General features: G+C 43.6%; 1 protein-coding gene across 9 annotated transcripts in view; it reads left to right on the top strand.

Annotated features, from left to right (window-relative positions):
- The window catches only part of AUTS2 (activator of transcription and developmental regulator AUTS2), a 785,653-nt gene that overhangs the window by 455,082 nt on the left and 308,674 nt on the right, over window positions 1–21,897 (top strand). The gene's annotated exons all lie outside the window — the stretch shown is intronic.

Below are 21,897 nucleotides of genomic sequence, written 5' to 3'. Positions count from 1 at the left end.
GGTAGGAAGCCCTCAGAAAGCTAAGTTGAGGGTTTTTTTTAAAGATAAAAAGAAAATTAAAGGACAGGCTGTGCATTAAAATTTTGAAGCATGAAAACATTTGGAAATCATCCTGTCTCTGTATGTTTATAGCAAAGAGCAAATCCAAGGCTTGCAAAGAGATGATTCTGGAGGCAGCCAAGAGGTGTGCAGTGCAGGGGGGCTCAGCTGTCATGGGCAGGAGCTGGTGCTCCTTGCTCAGAGAGGTGACCAGGAGGTTTGGGACGTCCCTGCCAGCCACTTGGAGCATTTTAATGACTGAAGCAGGGAAAACATTTGTGAGGATAAACATTGTCTTCCTGCTGAGCAACAATGTCTCCTGTATGAGAACAGGATTGTTTTGGCATATGTCGGCTCTAAATATCCCTGCAGATACTTTACAGGAATTGCTGCCTCTTTAAACATTTATGCTATTAAAAATCAGGACGATTGTTGACATAAACCTGTGATAGCAGCTGCATTGTAGACAGAGTATGAATTTTTTATGTTATTGATGAGAAGTTTATATCATTTATGTACTGTAGTAAGGGAGGCATATGAGTGCTGAATACAGAAAATGATGGGATTGAAGCCATGTTGGTATCAGGGCACACTATTTATTAATGTGGCCTCTCAAAAGGAGCATGAATGCAGTAAATGGCAAGCAAAACAAAGCTAAGTGATTTATAATACTTTAAAAACTCCTGTTGGGATGAAAAGAAGCTTTTTGGCTCTGCTGCCTGGATTATCTGGTTTGGGTACCAGTGTCAGCACTGAGGGAAATAGTGATGTTGTCAGAACTTGAGGGTTGGCAGCCAGTGGGTAGAATCTTGGGGGTTTGGGGGGTTTGTGACTAGGGAGGCTGGAATGTCATAAAGGGCTGGCTGTAAAAGGAGTTTTGAAGAACACTGTTTCTCTCTGTGTTTTCTTGCCTTGAACTACCAGGACTGAGGAGGCAGAACTAAAGCTGAGATTGTCTCCTGCTCTGCAGAGAAGACATTTACCCTCTTCCTGATCCCTTTCTGTTTTCTCTGTTGTCTCTGGTGGTTTCTCTATAACCTGTTTCCCCTCTGAGAACAGCTGGGGAATGTCTCTCTGCTCCCAAAGGGAGCTGCTGCTACAGCACCAGGGGTCAGACACTGGTTCCTGCAGTTTAGGGACATGGTTTGGTGTGGCTGGGCAGTGTTGGGTTTATGGTTGACTTGATGATCTTAAAGCTCTTATCCAACCTAAATTATTCTGTGATTCTCTGATTTAGTTGCTTAAGTGTCAAAATTTCCTCTACTGGAGGGAAGAAGGGGCTTTGTAGTTTGTGATGTTTGCTTTGGGGGAAGCTCCACAGTAGCTCCTTCAGTGAATGTCTCCTACAAGCTCTCTGTTCTAAAGCTCTGCCCCCCAGAACGGCCTCTGGAGGTAGAGGAAGCACTTCAGCTTTCCTCCTTCAGGCACAACTGTCCTTGTTTTTGCAGAATCCCACTTGGTAGTGATACAAGTGCTTCATGTTTCTCAGCACCAGACGGGCTAAATTAAATTTTCATATGTTGTCCATACTCATTTTTCCTAGAAGTGCCACTGAGCAAATTTCCAGGATGTTCTTCTTTTGATGGAAGCAAGCCACTGCTCAGATTGTGGCACTGCTGGCTTTTCCCATCCTCACTGAAGATTTCATTGAAGGCTCTGGTATTGTGTACAGGAACAGCGCCACCAAATCAGCACCATGCCTCATATATTCTGGGAGTGCAGGTGTCAGCCACCCATCCAGGGTCTTGCTGGAGTGAGGGAACATTCCCTTATCAACAGAGGAGTCACCTGGAACCATATCTTGTAGGAAAACTGTGGCTGCATCCCCACGAGGGCGAGGCAGTGCAGGCTGGGCAGTCGGAACCTCTGCTGGAATCACGGTCCCAGTCAAGGTCTCACATCACCAGTTCACATCACTTAACCCCCAAACAGCTGTCCAGGGGTAACAACTCCCCACCTCCTCAGCCCCTGACTGTATTTAAACCCATGCCTGGGAGGTAGAAGGGGTGTATCCTATTCCAGTGCACTCAAACATCCATCCTTGGTGGGTCGTGTCTCTAAATTATTGTAGCACTGGGTTAATGTTGCAGACAAAAACCTACATTTAAAAGAACATTACTGGGGTTGCAAAGTCAAGCCTGTGAAAGTTAAGAAATTGAGAATTAAGGTTGCCTCTTCAACCTTAATTTGCCCCCTTCTGTGTACACACTATGGAACAGCCTTTAATTACATGATCACATTCTCCTCTGCCTGAGGCAGACACCTGGCACAGAAAATTCCAGCCCAAATGGTCTGAAGCTGGGCAAAGCTATAATCAGTTGAAGAAGAGAGTCTTGTAAGAAGTGTGTAGCAACTTTAACAAAAGACTGCAGTTTGTGTTGATTTCCATTTATTTTGCTGCATTCAAAATTTGTTTAACTTAAAATATTCTGCAGGTAAAATCCATCTGTTTGGAAGACCCAGGAGGGCTGTGTGCACCTCAAATTGCTTTACCCAATAAAGATGTTTTTAACAAAAATCATCCATTGTTTGGACATGTAGTGCCAAAAAAGATGAAACTGAAATGAGAATCCTACTGGTTTAGGTGTTATATATCTGTAAGTATAAAAAAAATATAAATATAAAAACCTCAAAGATGAAAAATAAGCTCTGCAGGTGACAAGCAAGTCAGTCAGTCAAGTAAGTTGAATATTAAAAGGAGAAACTTAAATTCTTTTTTTTTTGCTCTTTTCAAGCCTAGCAGAGGGTTTTTTCAACTCTCTTTTCACATCAGAGCTGCTGGCAAATTGTGTCTTGCAGATAAACAATGCATGACATCTATAGTTCATATAACATATGTTCCAATGCATGGAGATTACAAGCACGGGTGGGTGGTCTTTGCCCTTAAAAAGTAGAAGGAATGCTTATTTCTCAACACTAATGGCTAGTTTATAATTGACTGGAATGCTGGCACAGTGTTGACCAGGATCAGTTTGGAGCTGGGGCAGGAAGAGGCTCCTTGTACCCAGAGCATGTTCTAATGATCACATGGGTGCAGGTGCTGCTCTTCCAGTGAAGTGCGGAACTGGAAGACGTTTGGCAAGGAGGGGCTGACTCTGAGGGAGGTTTCAGCCAGCTGGAAATGTGCTTCTTTAAGTCCCTCCCTCAGCCCCAGGGCTGGGCCAGTAGCTGAGCTGGAGTGATGGAATTGTTCTTTGTTACCTGAACGTTGGTTGTTGAGGGGGATTTCAGGATGACCAGCACACACAACATTCCATTCCTGGGGAAGTGGAAATCCAGGATCCTCAGCAACTCTGATAGTTCTCAGCATCCCATTATAAGTTCAGGACCCAGGAAAGAGTCTGCAAACCTGTTTATTCGGACAGCCAAATGAACTGGTGAAACTTTGTCATATTGGATGTTAGTGTGGAGGAAGCCTTTTCTAGCAGCTGACATTACCCTGAGGTTCTTTGGCACATCACAGCCCAGACTATCCCAAGCACCTCCTTCAAATCTCTAACACCAGTAAACTACAAATTACTTAACCCAAGGTCATATTGACAAGTCAGGTAAAATCAGAAATGATCACTTGGTTTCTTGTCTTCTAGACCTCTCTAATCTTCACTGCTTTGGCAGTGCTGTCTCTACTCAGCACATTGTCATTGGATTTTACAGTTCTTAGTGATCACAATTCCATTTATTTTTTACCAAAAATACTTTTCTTCCTGTTCTGTTTCTATGATCACTTGTTAAAGCTGATTTTCTTGTAAACTACTTGTGTTCTGACTTCAGCACAAAATGCCATAAGCTAAGATTAGCTCTAACCTTCAAACTTCAGACCTTCAGACATCGGAGATGAGCCAACCATATGTAAGTCTTGCCTGAGTGTTTTTAAAAGTGGTAAAGGAAACGAAAAACAAGCACTGTCCTTCCAAGAGAACTGGCAAGCTGCCACCTTAATTTCTCCAGAAGAGCTCAGGTCAGGACAAGTCAATCAAAATCACTTTTCTTGGACAGGAGCTCAGGTACAGCAGTAGAAAATCCCTTTCAGTGGAGGTCTGGAACATTAATCAGGAACTGCAGAGTGCTCTTTTGTAGGACCTTGGGGACCAAGGAAAGCTGACGATGCTTCTGCATGGAGAGTTTTGCTTATGCTTCCCTCATGCTGTCCAGACAGGATCTGAAGGGAGGACCCTCATTATTTTATTTTTTTTTCTCACATCACTGTGGGTTGTGCTTCAGCACACTGAAAGATTCCTTTGGCACTTTCCTGAGGAGGACACAAAAAACTGTGCAGAAACTCAGTCATTCCATAGGAACCATTGGCTGTAATTACATGCTATGTACAGTACAATGTAAATATGTGGGTAATACAAGCAATTTGTATTTTCTCAACTACATTATTAAATCTGAAAATTGCAAAATACATGGAAATTAGGTTGAGAATAAAATGGGTAACTTCACATACTGTATTATTGCAGCATATTATCTCTAGAAGTCTGTCATTACTTTGGAGTTCCATGCTATTTTTCAGATAATAACCAAGTGCTGAGAGTTTGTGGCCTTGTCCAGCTCAGAGCTGCACAGCCCAGCTGTTAATTTGGGTTTAGGAGGTGGAAAATGTTCTCAACTCAGTCTTTAAGTCTTTTTTTGCATAGGGAGGATGGTTTTTTTTTCATTCAAGCAAGCAATGTGTGTGACTGGTAACCATGGCTGGTTTGCATTTATTGCAAATACATGCAATGCCTTTAAAGGGAGGGTTGTGTCTCTGCCATGAGTGAAAACAGGCTTCACTCACAGGGTTTGCTTCTGCCTGGGGGCTCCCTGAGGTCCATGTCAGGTGTTACCTCACCAGTGGGACCCTCTGACTGCACAGGTCAGTGCTGTGCTCAGGGGCTTTGCAGGAAGGGCACAGCCAGGTGTCTTAAGGACATTTTGAGACTTTGTTCAATTGTCCCTGACTTCCAGGCTGAGCAGCTCATTTATGTCTGTACATCAACTGCTCTTTGGGGTCTGCTGCTCTTTGAACCTCTCCTTCCTATTCTTTTCTCTCTCCTCGTTGTCTTTGCCCTGCAAAGTGTGGCAATAAGGTTAGGTTATTTATTTATCCACTATGAATATATAAATCTTTGTCATCCTCTTAGTCAAACCCTCTGCACTTCAGGCCTTTTTTCTTTTGCAAATTTGAATTAAAGATACTGAATGAGAGTTTTAGCTTAGAATCAATTACATTTATTTATTGGTTTCCACACAGAGCATATAGTCATGAGAGTTGGAAAATGCCTCTGTTCTGTGGTTCCATTTGTCTGTGTTTTATAATGTATACATGCACTTCTATATGCCTGTTATCAAAGCCCAGCAGTTTGTTGTCTGTTCAGATGGAAAGGTTTGGTTTTCATAGTCAAACTGGTGATCAGGGCACCAGTCCAGGGGCATGTGATCTGCTGAGAGGGTGAAGGTAGCCATAAAATCTGAACTGAGAGACCGAGCTCCTCTAAGGAAGACAAAAAGACACAAGGACGAGGTAAAGTGCTGCAAGATAGATAATGATGGTCACCCATCAGTCTTTGTACTCGCCAAAAGGAAGTCACAGCTGTTGCTCTTCTTCACGAGGAATCTTGATTTATTTACGCTCCTTTGCCTTTACACCTGTATCTTCTGGGACTTCTGGGCTTTTCTAGTAGATTTATTAGCTGCTGTGGAGCAAGGAGGGAGACTTGCAGGGAGGGAGGAAACGGAGGAGAACAGAGAAGAAGCAGAAGGAAGACAGAACAGTGGGAGGGAGAGGGAGGAAGAAGATAAGAGACAGATGAATGACGGCAAATGGAAGAGAAATGAGACAAGGAACGTGATGGGGGAGAAAAAAGCTGGAAGGGAGCTTTTGAGAGAGCATGTAAAATAGAGGTCTGGTGGAGGATTTCCAGCAAAAGTCATGTAAATCAATGGTGAGTAAATTAATAGGGCAATTGTGCAAATGAGACTCAGTCGTTTAAGCCAAGCGGAATAGATCATGGATGATTTAGGGAGAGTGTAACCCACAGGGCACACCTTTCAATCTCCTGCAGATCTGAGGCAGGATGCTGACACGTCAGAAAGTGGAGCAGATGAACAAAATGAGGAACATTAAAAGGGAGGAGGTTGTGAGACAAACTCCAAATGCAGAGCAGCATTAAACTCCTCAACACCAGAGCCGTGTCATCAGCTAAAGGAAAAACGTCCTGGTGCCTCCAAGTCAGACAGTATTATCGGGGCTTTAGATAAGGTCTCCAGGTATTGCTTCAGTTCCTCATGTGATTGCTAACTTCTATCAGAAGAACAGTTCAAAAATGCATCCTGCAATTCTTTACATGTGAGATTTTGCAGGAAAACTGTTTCCTGTAGTTGCCAGTACAAACATTTCTGCCACCTGCCATCACCAAACTATGAATGTGGCTGAAGGAGCCTGGAGCAGCCACCTGACCAGAGACTGGCAGCACCTGGCTCTGCCCTTACTGTGACCAATTCTGTGCCACTTTTGGGGACCCATGTGTGCACCAAAGAGAGGACACAACTGAGATATGCTATTGTCTCTCACTGATATTACAGCTGTGCCCACTGCTCCCCGGTGCTGATAATTCCAGGAGTTCCAGAGGAACCCTATTTCTCCAGGATTTATTTAGTGTTCAGATCAGTTACTGTGTGTTTGAGACTCTGCAAATCTTCTCCAGCCTTGAGAATGGATTCCTCTTCTCTAGCTCTGAAATGGAGCAGGCCATTACATCCCGTGCCTTTTAAATGCCGTGTGGTTACTAATGATTGTGAAAAATCACAATTAACCAACTGTTTAAATTAATTTCTGACAGTCATTCTGCCCTATGGGTTTTTGAAAGATTTAGATGTAGTGCCACGTGGCCCAGCATATATAAAATGTTTTGTTTTACTCTGACTTCTCTAATTTCAACTCTTTCCCAAGGTCTTGGGGAAAAAAAAAAGTGTCTTTAAAAGACTTTTGTTTGATTTCACCATCTTTTGTCTCTTCTCCTTGAAAGTGGAGTGTGAACTTGATTTTCATTTTACTCGGTAGAAAGTTAAATGCAACCCAGGCATCTTGTTAAGGATAAATATTTTTCTAAAGGAAACAAAAGAAGCGATGAAAGATGAGGTGGAAAGGGAAACCTTAGTGCTGATGGGGGACAGCTGGATTTTATCAGTGATGGTAGTTCCTTCCTCCTTGGCCTGCTGCTCTTTCTCGGAGAAAAGCAACATTTTTATCTAGAACTGATGCTGATAAAATAGCTCTTAACTTGACAGCATCCCCTTCACAGCCTTAATATTCCTTCCTGAGGTTCAGGTTGGTCTGAAATATTGCTTTGGAAGCCTTGGGATGCAAGTATGAGGCTGTCTTCTTCAGGAGAGTTCTCAGCAGCCTGGGGAGGAGCAGAGCCCAATGGGGGCCCTCCCTAGAGCTTGGAATTGTTTCTGTGTTTTTCTAGCAAATGTTTTCCAAGTTGTGATGTTTCTCCATGTCACACTGCAGGACTTCATCTCACCTGAAGTGGGTTGTGACTGACTGAGGACTTTACAGCCTCTCATTCTGTTCATGAAATGTCTCCTTTATTAAATAAATACTGGATATATATTTTTTCTTTTTCAGACTCGGGCTTCAAACAGATATGAGTTATAAATGTTTGGTCATTTATAATTGAAGTTGTGTTTTATAACTGATTTCTAACACAACTGCTGTAACACTTTAGTGATATCTAGCAAAGGTATGAAGGTTAATTAATGAAGAGTTGCAGACTGCAAGGGGATTATTTTTGAGTTATCTTGTAGAATTCAACCCCTGAGCTGCAGCTCTCTGAAATGCTGTAGAATGATTTATGTTTGTATGAACTGTTGGGTTCTTGTGTGATCTCCTGCACTATTCAGTCATAAAAATCTTGCTTTTCACTCAGTTTCTGGTTACTTTCTCTTCCTTCCGTGTTCAAACAGCAGTCCTGCATTGCTTAGTTAATATGTCAGCTTAGAAATTAATTTAAGCTGACTCCTAATATATGACCTAAGAGTAAAATATCACCTTCCAAGAGATAATGAACTTCCTTAGAGTTTGGCCCCTCTCTGAGAAGGTGTAACACAGAGCTCATCAGGCTGCCAGGCCTGCTAACAGATACGGCTTTTTCCTTTGGATAGATATTTTAAAGTATTGCTCATTCTAAGGAAAACAAACAAGTGTTCTGTCAGTGCTCTAAGCTACCTGAAAATAGGATTTACAGTTCTATATAATTGCATTTTCTTTGTGTTTGCATAGAAGTCATAGCATAGCTGGAAGATGATGGCAATTATAATTTATTATGCTGTAATTGTTACCTAAATGTTTTTGAATAAGCAAAAATCACATCTGTTTAGGAATAAGTTGCACAGCAAGAGAATTCCCTTTGAAATGAATGCTGTGTTCTCAAATTCTGTAACTGTACACATAAAACAACATATTTATTTCCCCACTGAGTCCATTACATTCCCAAGTCAAACTGCATCCTCTCTTCCCTCCCCATATTAAACCCTTTGATTTAATGGAGGTTTTAACTACTGGTTCTTTAGGGAATTTTCAGTAGGCTTTGCACAGATTAGGTTATTGGAAAGTATAGTTATTTTCTTGTAAAGTGGCAGTTCTGTGTCAAAATTGATTTTCTCTGGTGCTGCAGTAGTAAAACAGATAAGCTTCTGCTTTGCATCCAAAATACACCGATATTCCTGCCATGATGTTTTCCTTCTGCCTCCTAACCCAGCTCTGTTACAGGCTGCCGTTGAAATGAGGACACGATGCTGTGCTGCACAGAATGCCTTTGGACCAGTCTTTAATGAATCTCCTTTCTTGTACTAGTGTACATTTACCAGTGATGGCCAATTGTTCAGAAGGAAAAAAGTGCATGCTGGGTGTTGCAGAGCCCTCAGCTGAGGGCCTGGGCACTTTGGTGGCCTCTTGGAGCAGCTGGAGCTGTGGATGTTCAGCATCTGGCAGGAAGTCAGTCCCATGCAGTGTTTCCCATACTGTGAAGTGCTGTAGAAGGTGTAGACAGGAAAAAAAAGTGAATAAATATTGAGTACATCAGCATGTCCTCTGTGTGAGCAGCGTGGAGAGGTTCTGTCCCTGCATGTCCCAGCCAGCTTTCATCACCAGGATGGGTCTCTGTCACTTTGGCTGCCACTTGGTCATTCCTTTGCAGGTTGGGCTCCTGAAAGGGGCAGAGAGCTTGGAAATTAAACTCCAGCAAAGTGTGTTGGCACACACTGACTGAGTCAGCCTGGTACTTCTGGAGCTTCAGCACACCTGATTCAGTTTAGTAGCATTCACTGATCCAGGGAATACCCTGATTTTCAGAGTTTTTCAGACTTTATTTAATTTATATTAATTTTATATTTTATATATATGGCAAAAGATTTCAACTCACAAATTCTGCTTTTGTTCCCTCCCAAAACTGCCTAAAGACTAATCGACTGTGTTGAGAATGGGGTAATTTCAACATGTATATTTATATTTTATATTTTATATTTTATATTTAGTGTAAATTTTCAGTCAGTCCCTCATTTGTGCAGTAAGGGTTTGTCCATCTGTATTGCCCATGCTGTGAATGGTGTTGTTGTTGCAGGCTCTCAAGAGATTAATGTATTTACAGACTTGTGTGAGCCATTGCACCAATCAATGGTGACAGCCTTTGACAGAGACATAAAGGATCTATTAAATTAGACCTGAGTTCCTATTAAATTACTGCGCATAAAAAGCTGGACTCACCTTATCTGCAGCAGAAATGAATGCTGCTATTAGAGCCTTCAAAGGAAGTTTCCAAGAACAGACAGTCCAGCAAGGCAGTGGGATAATGAGGAGGAAACAGGGATCTGTTGACACCTGCACTGCCTGTGCTGGGGCCGTGGAGGGTTTCTGCATTGCAGACATGAAGGCATTCCCCTCCCCTTCAATCAGCTCCCCCACGCACTTCTCTTTACTAATTAGATTAGAGACAAATAAAATTAAACTATTAAGGCAATTAAGAAATTCTTAACATTTGATCAGTTAGTTGAATGCAAATCTGTCCTCCATCTCTCTGTGAAGGGCTGATTGCACAGTGTTATGTCCTCGAGCACGTGTTGGTTTCAGGTTAAGGAAGGCAGTAATAAAATCACAGAACGTGCAGGGCTGGGAAGGACATTTAAATATCATCCAGTTCAACCCCCTGCCATGGGCAGGGACATCTTCAACTAGCTCAGGTCTCTCAGAGCCCTATCCAGACTGACTTTGAATGTTTCCAGGGATGGGGCAGCCACCACCTTTCTGGGCAACCTCTGCCAGGGCCTTACCACCTGCACTGTAAAAACTTTCTTCCTTAACATGCTTCAAATACTCACATTCAAATAAAATAGCCATATCTGTTTTCTCACTGTGTTGCTTCTCTACCCTACGCTATTCACATGTAATTGCTGCTTTTTGGCCACCACAGACTCTCATTTATCCACAGTCTCACATTCCTCTTATGTCCACAGTCAGACAAGTTATGTCAACTTCATTTCCAGGACGGGTCATGTGTTTAAAACCCTCATGAATTTGTGATAAATCAAACAAATGCCTGTTGAGTTCACAAAGAACTGTCCCCAAATAGTGCATGAAGGACTTGAATCAATAAGGTTTTATGATTGTATCTCTTTTGGAGGGAAGAGAAGGACAGGAGGTGACAGAGCTTGGATAGGTTGTACACACAATTTATGATCCCCTTCATTTTATTGATCTCTTGTCAATAAAACATGCATCATAGTGCATCTCATACTTGTTTTAGTCTTAATGTTTTTGTACATGTTGTTGTGGTCAAAATCAAGTTAAGGAACCTCATTCCTGGACCCTGCCTACAAACCCTTGGTGCACCTCAGTTGAATTTCTGAAATCTCACTGCCAAGTTCCCAGAGCTGAGTGGAGTCTCTGGCTCTCTGATGGTGCATTCAGTTAACTGGGAAAAAGTTACTGTTCAATTGATTTGAGCAAACCAAACTATCCTTAGGAAGACTAGACAAACTCTCAGCACAGCCAGGGTGAGGTTGCAGGACTGCAGTAACTTGTTCTGGGACCCAGATCTTGACACTACACAATTGTATATCTGTACCTTCTGCTACCAATGCAAAGTGGTGCATACATGTGCAAATTTGTTTCCTGCTTTACCAAATCTGCCTTTAAGAGGCAATAATGCTGTTAATGCTGTTAGTATTTACTTCATGTTCTAATCGAATGCTGCTACTCGTGCTCCTAGAAAAGTTCAAGTGCCCTTAAAAAGTAGAAGCTTTTCTTGATAGGAAATAAAATTGAGCACTTGATATTAATGGTCTTCTAATTAAAGGCAGAGCAAGCTTGCCTCAATATCTTCATCTCAATATGTGTCTTTCTGGATGCATAAATGTGGGTTGACCACTGAAGCTTTAAAGTGCCATTTCAAAGGTAAAACAGAGTGAGTTCCCCTCAGTGCTGGCACTTTGGATGTGTTTATCCCATGAACTGCCAGAGTTTTGTTCTTCCAGCTTTCCTAAATGGCAGGACAGGGCCATACCCGGAGTGACTGCAGCCAGCCGTGCTGCCCTGATGTCCCCTGGGCTGTGGCTCTGCCCAGGTGGCTCCTGCAGGACTGTCCAGTGTGTGAAGGGCAGGCTGGTGACCTGTGTCACCTTCTGGGCTGCTGACAGCCCCCGGTGTCTGTGTGCTGCCAGGGCTGTCACACCAGTGCTCTCCACACATAAACAACTTGTGGAATTTCATTAATTCATTCATCAATACAAGCCATTAGAAGAAACTATCTTGTTAACTGGTGTCTTGGATACTAATTGGCAGCTTCTTCTAAACATCAGCCTGCTGCTGCTGCTGCTGCTGCTGAGGATAAAGCCCTGGGGTGCTGGGTGTCAGGAGTGCAGGCAGCCCTCGGGAATGAACTAACCTGACAGCCCTTAGGCATCTTGGAAAGGGGAACACAAGGGAGAGGGGACAAGGCAGTTAATATTAGAACAAAAGGGTTTCTGTAATTGTAGTTTACCTGTATCCACAATATGTGTTTGCTAAACTTCATCTGGGGAAGAAAAGTACATGGATAGATGTATAGCTATTTAGATATAGATAGATATAGATATAGATATAGATGATATAGATAGATATAGATATAGATTAGATAGATATAGATATAGATATAGATATATTAGATACAGATATAGATAGATGTATATCTATTTAGTTATACAAATACACACACACTGTGTATGTGCACATCAAATATTGAAGGCAGAGAGAAACTACGTTATCAAAAATAAGAGACAGGAGGAGGAGATAGAATTTTCTGTGGAAATAGGTACGAAATACACCATGACCTCCCCGTGATGCTGGGACTACAGGTGATTGAGTGGATGGTGACATCCACGGGGATATTCTTGCCCTTGCCTGGGCCCTCTGTAGCTGGGAGGCCTGGTAAAGCTGACAGTGGGACACCCAGCCCCCCCCAGTGACCTGCAGGCCTGTCAGCCCCTGGGTGCTGGGTGCTCTGAGAGGTCAAACATTTTATACCCCCATAAATAATCTGGGCACATGATGCACATCTCTCCACAAAGAACACAGTCACCAGAATTTATTTTGCATGAAAGCAGAACACAGAAATTTTACGTAATCTAAGACATGTTGGAGATGGTGCAGACAGAGCCAAAGCCTGCCATGGTTTCTGTCTGCAGGCAGTGGAGCTCATGGTGTTTGCAGGGCCTGTACAGTCAGCTGAAGACAGGACAAACCAACACATGGTTTGTTGATTGTTTCTTCCTCTTGCCCATTTTTCTTTTGCAGTCTAGGTTTTGTAGATCAAGAAAAATTTACACAAATAATTCAAAATCATGTCCAAAGAAATTGACAGTTTTTCACTATTTAGATTCTTGCTGTTCACCTTTTAAGTTCTGTTGTTGCATAGTTAACATTTACCATATTTCAGCTTGTTCTGTTGATTGCACAGGTACTACCAGATCTCTGTGAAATATTCTTATCACAGGAAAGAGCAACAGTGATAACACTTCCCATTGAGTGCTGTGGGTGAAAGTTAACCAGTGAACTGAGTGAAAGTTATTCCAAATTAACAGCATGAACTAATTTAGTCTAAGTCTTCCTTGCACTTGTGTGCAAATTAAATATTCTATACAGGCTGATTCTCCTCCTTTGGTCACCCACCTGGCAATCACACGATTGCATTTCCATAGGAAAACTGCCAGGGTTGATTGGTGGTGTACCTGGAGAGGTTTGTGCAGGGATTCAACTGAGACCTCCACAACCAAATCATTTTGTGGTTTTGCCCAGAACTCTCAAACAGAAATAGAGAGCAATCTGTAACAGGTCCTCCAAGCCACTGTTATAAACGCCAATCACTTGTTTCAAAAATTTAGAAAGTTTAATAAAAATAAAATAGTTATAAAAAAAGTAATACAAATGTAGTAATAAAGGTTACACAATTAGAGTTAGGACAGTTAATGAGACAATAACAGCAAAGAGTTACAGCCCGGGCTGGGTACCCCTCTCTGGACAAAAGTAAGCCAGGAAAAGGGGGACCCTGTTAAAAGAAATTTTACTCCTTAAGAAGGGTAATCTGTTGCATATACAAAACACTTTATGAATATGCATATGTTTTATTTAAAACAAGAAATCCATCTGGTACGTGTCAAAAATTTTCTATAATCCCCAGGTGCCTTCCAATCTAAGTCCAGCTTGAAAAAGTTCGTTTCCGTTGATAAGGAAAACCATAAACTCCTCTCCTTTGGAAAATTTATGGGTTTCTGTAATTGTTATCTCTGTGCAAAGAATTTTTTATTATCTTCTCCTTTTCTTGAGCTAATTAAAAGAATACACACATAATTTGTATTTTAACTGCTAAAGCTTACAAAACTACATTTACTATATTATTAAAATGTTAATACAACATAACTTTCCAACCTAGCATAATACATATAGTAAATATCTGCGTAGAGCCATATAATATGCATTTTTCACACCACCATGTTTGTTGCTTTTCCACCACTGGACGGAAGCAGTTGGTTCTTTTTGAAAGCTGTTGGTACTCATGAATGCCACTCTCTGTGTGCTTCTGGTCACTTAATTCCTTATTGGTTCTCTCCTGAATGTTTGTGTCAGTGGTGAACCTCAGTCCCCAGGGACTCCTTACGCAGGAGCTTTCCTGTGGGTTATTAATCAGCCTAGGCACTTCTTCACTTCCAGTTTCTTGGTAGAATTGGTCGAGTGGGGTTTGCTGGGGTCTGTTGGCTCTTCCTCCACCTCTACACTGGATAAAATCTTTGTCCCAGAAGAACCTCCTGCAGCTCCTGTTTCTGTTGTTCCCATTGCCACGTGCTCGCAGTTATGCTCAAGCCTTGGACCCCCTTCAAGCCTCTCCCTCCCCCCTTTTTTTGAATTACTAGCGGGTGACAAATAGCTACTGCTTTCCACTCCATTTCGCCAGGCACAGCTTCTTGCCTGTCCTCATGAGGTTTCTGACCTTTCAGTCGATGCCTTTTGCAGCCCCGCGGGGGCCTCGGGGGAGCTGTAATGGACTCACGTTAATTGCCTGTTGAAGGACAGAAGCAGTTCCTAGCGGGATGATTGGTGGTCCCCCTGTGAGTACAGCTGTCCTGGTCAGTGAAAAGATTGATCTGACACACACAAACATTTCGGCTCAGTGCTCAGTGTGTCTCCCAGAGCTCGCAATAATCATGGCTTGGGCTGTTTGCTGGGGAGGGGCGAGGGATGATCCATCCCTATCCCCCCGGGGCTGCTGGCAGTTTAGACAGAAGATACCCCACAGACTGCAGGATAATCCCAAGATTTATAAAGTCAGTCTTATGAGTAGGTATTCTTTCTTTTTTATTGCTCTCAGTGGAAGCAAACCTTCCATTCTGGCTTAAGGATGTTTTAATGTGGTTTAAAATGCTAGTGGTGCACTTTTAGAAGTGTATATGCATGCATTCAGGAAAAAAAAATCTCCCATGTGTGCCGAAGTCCAAACACATCTTTAAAAATTAAGAAAGCAGTGGCATTCCTCTTATGCTTCTTGCCTCTGTTTTGTGCAGCTGGATAAACCATTATGTTCTCATTAGAGCTGAGTAAGGGTCAGTTTGCAGAGTTCTGTGCAAATATTATTTTTTTCCCACTTTTACTTTGTATACATTCAACCTATGTTGGGCTTCAAGCTCCAAATCTGAAAGAGAAAGTCAGCCAAAGTCAGCAAATGTGCTTTGGTAGCTGAGGTCAAAACTTTGCACTGTTATCAGCCTGCGCATGTCTTCTATCTGAAAATATTAATCAGGTCAAATCTACATGTTCTTTGGCACGTGTTCAACAAAAGATGTGTTCAACCTATCCCATGTTTCATCATCTGAAGCTAGGGTTTTGCAGAGATCTGGTCACCACACAAATAAGCTTCTCCTGAAGTAAATCCCCAGTAAAGTTTAAAAGGATTGACTGAACTGCTGCTTAAAAAGATTCTATTCTTAGTTACTTCGTCCTCCCAGCTCCATGTTTTACATTAACCTGAAATGAGATGGTCCTGAATTACACCCCTGCATCCAACCACAGATGACCCTGAGGTGTACAAAATCACATACAGGATCTCATTTTTTTAGACCACACTTTTATTCATTAAGGCTTGGAGGGAAACCTCAGGACTAAATGTTTTATGTCATTGGAATGCAGGGTCCCCAAATACTAGGGTCTTACCATGTGCTAGCTGTTGGTTAGGTGTCAAATATACCACACAGAGATAAAATATTTTTCACAATCAGGCTAAAATTTATTTGTGATAAAACCTAGCAACTATTTACCTCTTGCACTTTACTATGTGTTCTGCTTCTCTGATGTGTGCACTGGGCAGTGGAGTTAGGAAGCAACACTGACAAGAGAATTCCAGAGATGATGAGACATGGTAAGGATGAGGCAGGTTGCCATATTTTGGGGTTCTAGAGACATCAATCCACAGAGCAGAGAAATAGTACTTCTTCAAGAAGTTGCTGTATTGCAGGTGTCAATCAAAATTGTGTATTTCTGTTCAGAACATTCTGCTCCAGCAATACATTATTTACAAGTGGAGGAAGCTTAGAGAACACCCACCCCTGGCAATCTCTGGGTGCTCTGAGTGTACTGAAGCTAAGTTTGCTGAGAGTTCCTGGCCTTGGTGCCAGAGCCACCCTTTTTAGCTGATATTTTAGTCCTGCATTTTATATTTAATAAAGGTATGCATGTGATCTCAGGCTAGGTTCAGGGTTTGAGATGGCAATGTTAGGGCTTTTTAAGCTAGCCTACAAGCCACTTAAGTGTTTTTAAGATGAAGAAGAGTTTATCGTTTTCTAGTTCAGCCCCAAACACTTCCCAGCAAGAATAAGTAAAATGAATGCTTGAAGCAACAGAGGAAATAAGATGGGAAGAAGCATCTCTGTTTGCAAGCTGTGGAGCAGTGTCCAGCAAGAAAAGATGGAGTGGTTGGAAAGAAGGCAAGAATCCAAACAAAAGCATCTTCAGAGGTCCAGAATAGCTCCAGTGTCATGGGATTTTAGATAGTTTCCACTATGGGAATGAAGCCTCCTTGTCTCCTCTGTTTGTCATTGTGAATGGTTTTTAACAAAAGGATTAAACAAAAATTTAAGCCCTGTTGCCACTTTCACTCGAGTGCTGTCAGTGGGTTGAAGGAGCTCTTACAGTCAGACCATGGCATCAGAGATGTGTGAAGTGTAGAAAACTCACAGACATTCAGCATGCTGACACAGGTAAATGATACCCAAATATAACATGAAATATATGACTAGATGAGAAATCGGATGTCTCAGAGAGTTGAATTTCTGTTACCTAAAAAAAAATTATGTTTATGGCCTTTATGAGAACTTGAAAAATAATATTTCAAATAGAAGGAAAGATTTTGTCTGTGCTCTGAATATAGTGGGGAAAATGGCATTTCAGCCAGATCTTTGAACTACTCACTATTGTACAGCAGTGATGGAAAATACTGTGACACCTTTAACACTCAGAAAACACGTGAAACAAGGTGTGCAGGAGCTGGAAAATGGAATCTAGATTTGAGGGTATGAGTATAGTGGAGTAAAACTGAACACTGGCCAGGAATGTGCTCAGCCTTGGGACAACAGTGTTGGCCAGAATGCTCATTAGTGAAACAAGTGGAAGGAAAAGCTGCTTTTTTGAGGATGAGATCCTGGTGCCACTGCCCTGCATGGGCCTTTCACTGCTGGCAGCAGTGTGGAGGTCTTGCCTGGGGAGAAGGTGTTTCCCAGAAAAGTGATTTGTTGGTGGGAGAGTCCCTCTGGTTACCCGGGGCAGCGAGGCAGATGCACAGGAAAAGTCCATCCCCTCTGAGGTCCAGCTTATGAGCTGACTTCTCACTTCAGCCTCTGCTGTTGCCTCAGCCTCTTCCTTTCCCTCTTTCCCCTTTTTTCTGTCCATACTAGATTTTATTCCAGAAGCTTCTCTCCCTTGAGTCTCTTGATCTATTAACAAGCCAGCAATATAAAATTCATTAACAAATTTTGAGCAGTTCCAAAGGCTTTTAGATCTTGACTATTTGGCTTTAAAAATATTTTCTGTCTACATTCAGTAGATATTCAGATTTCCAACACTGTAAAATCCTGCAGTCTGTTTTCTTTCAGGGGAATTCTTGCTTTCTGAGAGAGATCGTATCAATGCCTTTAGTTTTGTCAGTAACTGTATGCCTGAGGTATAAATATAGAAACCAAACATGGCAGGCATCATAACATTTAGGAGATCATTTCTAACTTGGTGTAGGAGAATTAATTTGGCTTCAAGCCCCATGGTTCTCAGTTTAATGGGAATTTTTAAAGTGTTCCTTTGCTGCAAATGGACACTTTTAATAAACAAGTGATTTTGTGTTAAAAGTAAGCGACTCTTGGAGTATAGGAAACGTGAGGGATCTGTACCAAAGTAAGACCCTCACAGGCGGGACGTTACCTGGCAGCTGGGGTAAAGCAAAGTTTCATTTCATTGGATTAGGCTGACACATGAGGAACTCACAGGGATTTGTACCAGGGCTTGTTCAGCTCTCTGGAAAGACTCACAAAGGTTGGAGTGGGCCCTGCATCAGATTCCAAAGGGTCTGAGATCACAGGGTGACCTCAAAAGGCAGTAAGAATTGGGAGAGTGGTTGTTAATTCGTCCCTGGCTGGTGGTTGTGGTTGCCCTACAGCCTGGTGTGGGTTTGACAATGAGTTTGAGCTGTGTTTCCCCAGCACATCTCATTTGGTGACTGGCAAGATGGCACATTCCTCTGCCTGTTTCAGTTCCTGTGATCAGGATTTGACCCAGTGGGTTTGGAAATAGTGTAAGTAATAGTGGAAATGGTGTAATTAATATTGCCTGGGAAGTTGGAGGGGTGAGCATAGGAGGTCAGTAGCTATGAGAAGAAAATGTCTCATCAGTCAGGGATCCTCTACTTGGCTGCTTTGAATGACACCAGGTATTTCTTCATTCCTGAAATTCCTGCCCTGAAAGTCCAATTCTGCAGCTGGTGCAGCAGCAGGGGGAATTGGCTGGAACTGCTAAGATGAAGAACTGAGGAGAGAGAGGGGTGTGGGGCACGGATGTTTTTCACTGGAAAGCAAACATGTTTAATTTTGCATATTACCTACACTCAGAAAAAGCAATGACAGAAAATCTGGTTTTATGATTGTAAAAAATGGAGTCATATTTTGCTTGTTTAGTGGAAAAAGCACAGAAGTCCTGACCGAGCCACCCTCTGGAGGCTGGCTGCAGATCAGTATCAAAATTTAGCAGCTTGCATCCCTTTCCAGTTCTTTTTTTAACACATGAATGTGATTTTGCTCCTCGGCCAGCTGCAGCTCCAAGCACTGAAATTAAACTTAACATGTTTTACAAAATGAATGGAAGGCCAGACAAGAGCATCTTGTTTCCAAGGATCACATAGCCCCTTTTCGGGATTACAGAAACTCTCGTTCTATTAGAATTTGGCAACACAGCTTGAACTGCACACACACGATGTCTCGTTTGTTTGCCAACTGGTGGGAGACGCTCGGGGCCACTTCTCCACTGGCAGCTGGCTTGGGGAGATGGCGGAGTCTCCGCCAGGCCGCCACCGGCGTGTGGGGCATGCCAGGTCTGCAGCCCCACCAGGCCCCACCAGACACAGCCCTGCCAGGCCCCACCAGACCTTGCAGCCTCGCCAGGCCCCGCAGCCCCACCGGGCCTCACAGCCCCGCCAGGCCTCACAGCCCCGCCAGGCCTCACAGCCCCACCAGGCCTCACAGCCCCGCCAGGCCCCGGAGCCCCACCGGGCCTCACAGTCCCGCCGGGCCTCACAGCCCCACCGGGCCTCACAGCCCCGCCGGGCCTCACAGCCCCGCCATGCCTCACAGCCCCGCCGGGCCTCACAGCCCTGCCAGGCCCTGCCAGGCCCTGCAGCCCCACCAGGCCCTACAGCCCCACCAGGCCCCACCAGGCCCTACAGCCCCACCAGGTCCTGTAGCCCCGCCAGGCCCCACCAGGCCCTACAGCCCCGCCAGGCCCCACAGCCCCGCCAGGCCCCACAGCCCCACCAGGCCCTACAGCCCCGCCGGGCCCCGCAGCCCTGCTAGGCCCTACAGCCCCGCCAGGCCCCACACCCCCGCCAGGCCCCACAGTCCCACCAGGCCCTACAGCCCCACCAGGCCCCACATCCCCACCAGGCTCTGCCAGGGCCTACCAGGCTGCTCCAGAACAGGCTCACTTGCAAGCCTGGGCATTAGAGCCAGCTGAGCCAAGCTAGGCTGCATTTCTCTTGTCTGGCAACAAACTCCCTGCAGGAAGTAGCATGGCTGCCCATGCGTTTCTGGCTCTCTGCAGATGCCACGCTAACGAACCCCTCAGCTCATTACTGTGCCATTGCCAGCTCTCTGAAGGCCTTAGGAGGACATATTCCAGCCTTTGTGCACTGTTCTGGGTATTTCTCACCCATGACCTGTCATGTGGTGTCCTTTCTACTGTCTAAGCAGGTGACTCTCAGACACGCTTAAAGATGTGGAGCATCACCTTGGAAGATGTTGCAGATGCTATGTAAAAATACACACTTCTGTGGCCACCCTGGGAGGTTCTTTCTGGAAATATTGCCATGAAACACCTGTATGGTTGTTTTAGGAATGTCATTGATGCAAATGTATTTCCAAATCATCCAATGGCTTCATGTGCAGCCTTTGCCTGGAGCTAAGAGTCAGATGTGGTGTTCTTTCCCAGTAATAACTGGATGATGGTGTTGACTCGGTGTCATTTTGTCCAGAAATGGAGGATGATTTACACCTTGTGTCACCAGTATGTCCTCTGCAGTCATGCTGGAAGTTCATAGGTGCAATATTAGCTTTTTTGTAAATGCTTTCAAAATACTTGTTAATTTTCAAATTAAACTTGTCCGATGGCTGGTGAGCAAGGGTTTGAAAGTAGTAAGTTCAAAGATTGGTAACAAATAGCTGGATGAAAAATGTCTCACTTTCTATTAGAGAGTGGCTGTTACTCACTTGTTATTGAGTCTACTTACAGTGTGTGCAAGAGGCTGTATAAACTGTTGAAAATATGAGGATGTCTGCCCATTTTTCACTCCTTGGTTTAAGAGATTCATGAAAAAGGCAGAGTGTTCAGCATCAGTCTGAAATTACAGAGTTCTTCATCTGTCTTGAACAAGGAAACTGCCAAGGATTCATCAGCACTGCCTATCCCTATTTCAGGCCATAAGTGCCAAGTTTATACACTAAATACTTGAGATATTTTCCTAATGGATGTCTTCAGACTCCATGAACTCTTCTAACCTTTAATATGGTAGAAATGGATTGGACAAAAATAGGTGTAGTTACTGTGTGGCTGCTCTGGGTAAATTATTGCATTGAAACCTAATTGAAATGTTGATTACATGGGTCACTTAGAGCTATTTTGTAGAATTACATTCAGTCAGATATTGATGCCTTAACTGTAGTGACATCTTTCTTTCTGATCTGCTTCTTGTCCTTCCCTAAAAATATTAGTCTTTAACTTCTGGGTTCCTTTCCAAGCTGTCAGGCTGAGGGTGTCTAACACTGTACCCTCAGAGCTGCAATAGTGGAGGTGCAGCCGTTTTGCCCCACACCCACCCCAATAACACCGTAAGTTGCTCAGAACCGAGATGATGAACTGAAAGAAGATGCTTTCCCTTTGCAAAGCACCCAGGGCAGCTCTTGCTTCCTCTCAGTAAATCCCAGCCTCATCGTCTCTCAGTGGGAAGGGCTCACTGGAAGGCTCTGGCCTGAGTTGAATTTTAATAGCAGATGGTTTCCCCATTACCATTCTGTTTGCATCCTCCCTGCTCTGCCTGGTGACGTTGCCCTTTTGTGGACAATGGGGTCACAGCTTGTCAGTGCTCTCGGGCTTCACCAGGGCTGTTGGGCCGAGGGGGTTTTGTGTTGTTTTGTTTTCCTTGTCATGCAAGAAGGCCGTGATATTTCTGTATCTGGCAGCGTGTCTGCGTGAGACAAGGCAGAGTGAGCGAGGTTGATGTGTGAGTGACAGATCCCTGGGTGACGCCGCTGGGAAGCTCTTGATCTGACTGGTTTGAAGTTGAAAGCTCACTAGGTCACACTGAAAATGGTTGCCACTGGGCATTTCTTTCATCCTTGTTTATTTATTTTCTCTTCCCTTTCCTGAAGTTTTTCCACTCAGAAAGGGGCTTTGCTGTTGTTCCTCATGTTCCTTGTGGCTGGTAGGCTGAATCCTAACCTTTCACTACACCTAGTTGAGTAGTTGTTGTGTCTTCTGCTTGTTGGTGTTCTGTTTGGTGGGCAGGGGAGGGAAAGGGGAGCCTTTTGCCTTTGAGCTTGGCGCCT

Source organism: Anomalospiza imberbis, chromosome 20 (assembly GCF_031753505.1).
Source record: "Anomalospiza imberbis isolate Cuckoo-Finch-1a 21T00152 chromosome 20, ASM3175350v1, whole genome shotgun sequence".
Lineage (NCBI taxonomy): Eukaryota > Metazoa > Chordata > Aves > Passeriformes > Viduidae > Anomalospiza > Anomalospiza imberbis.
Note: the sequence above shows the minus strand (reverse complement) of the source record. Positions and strands in the feature narration are given on the sequence as shown.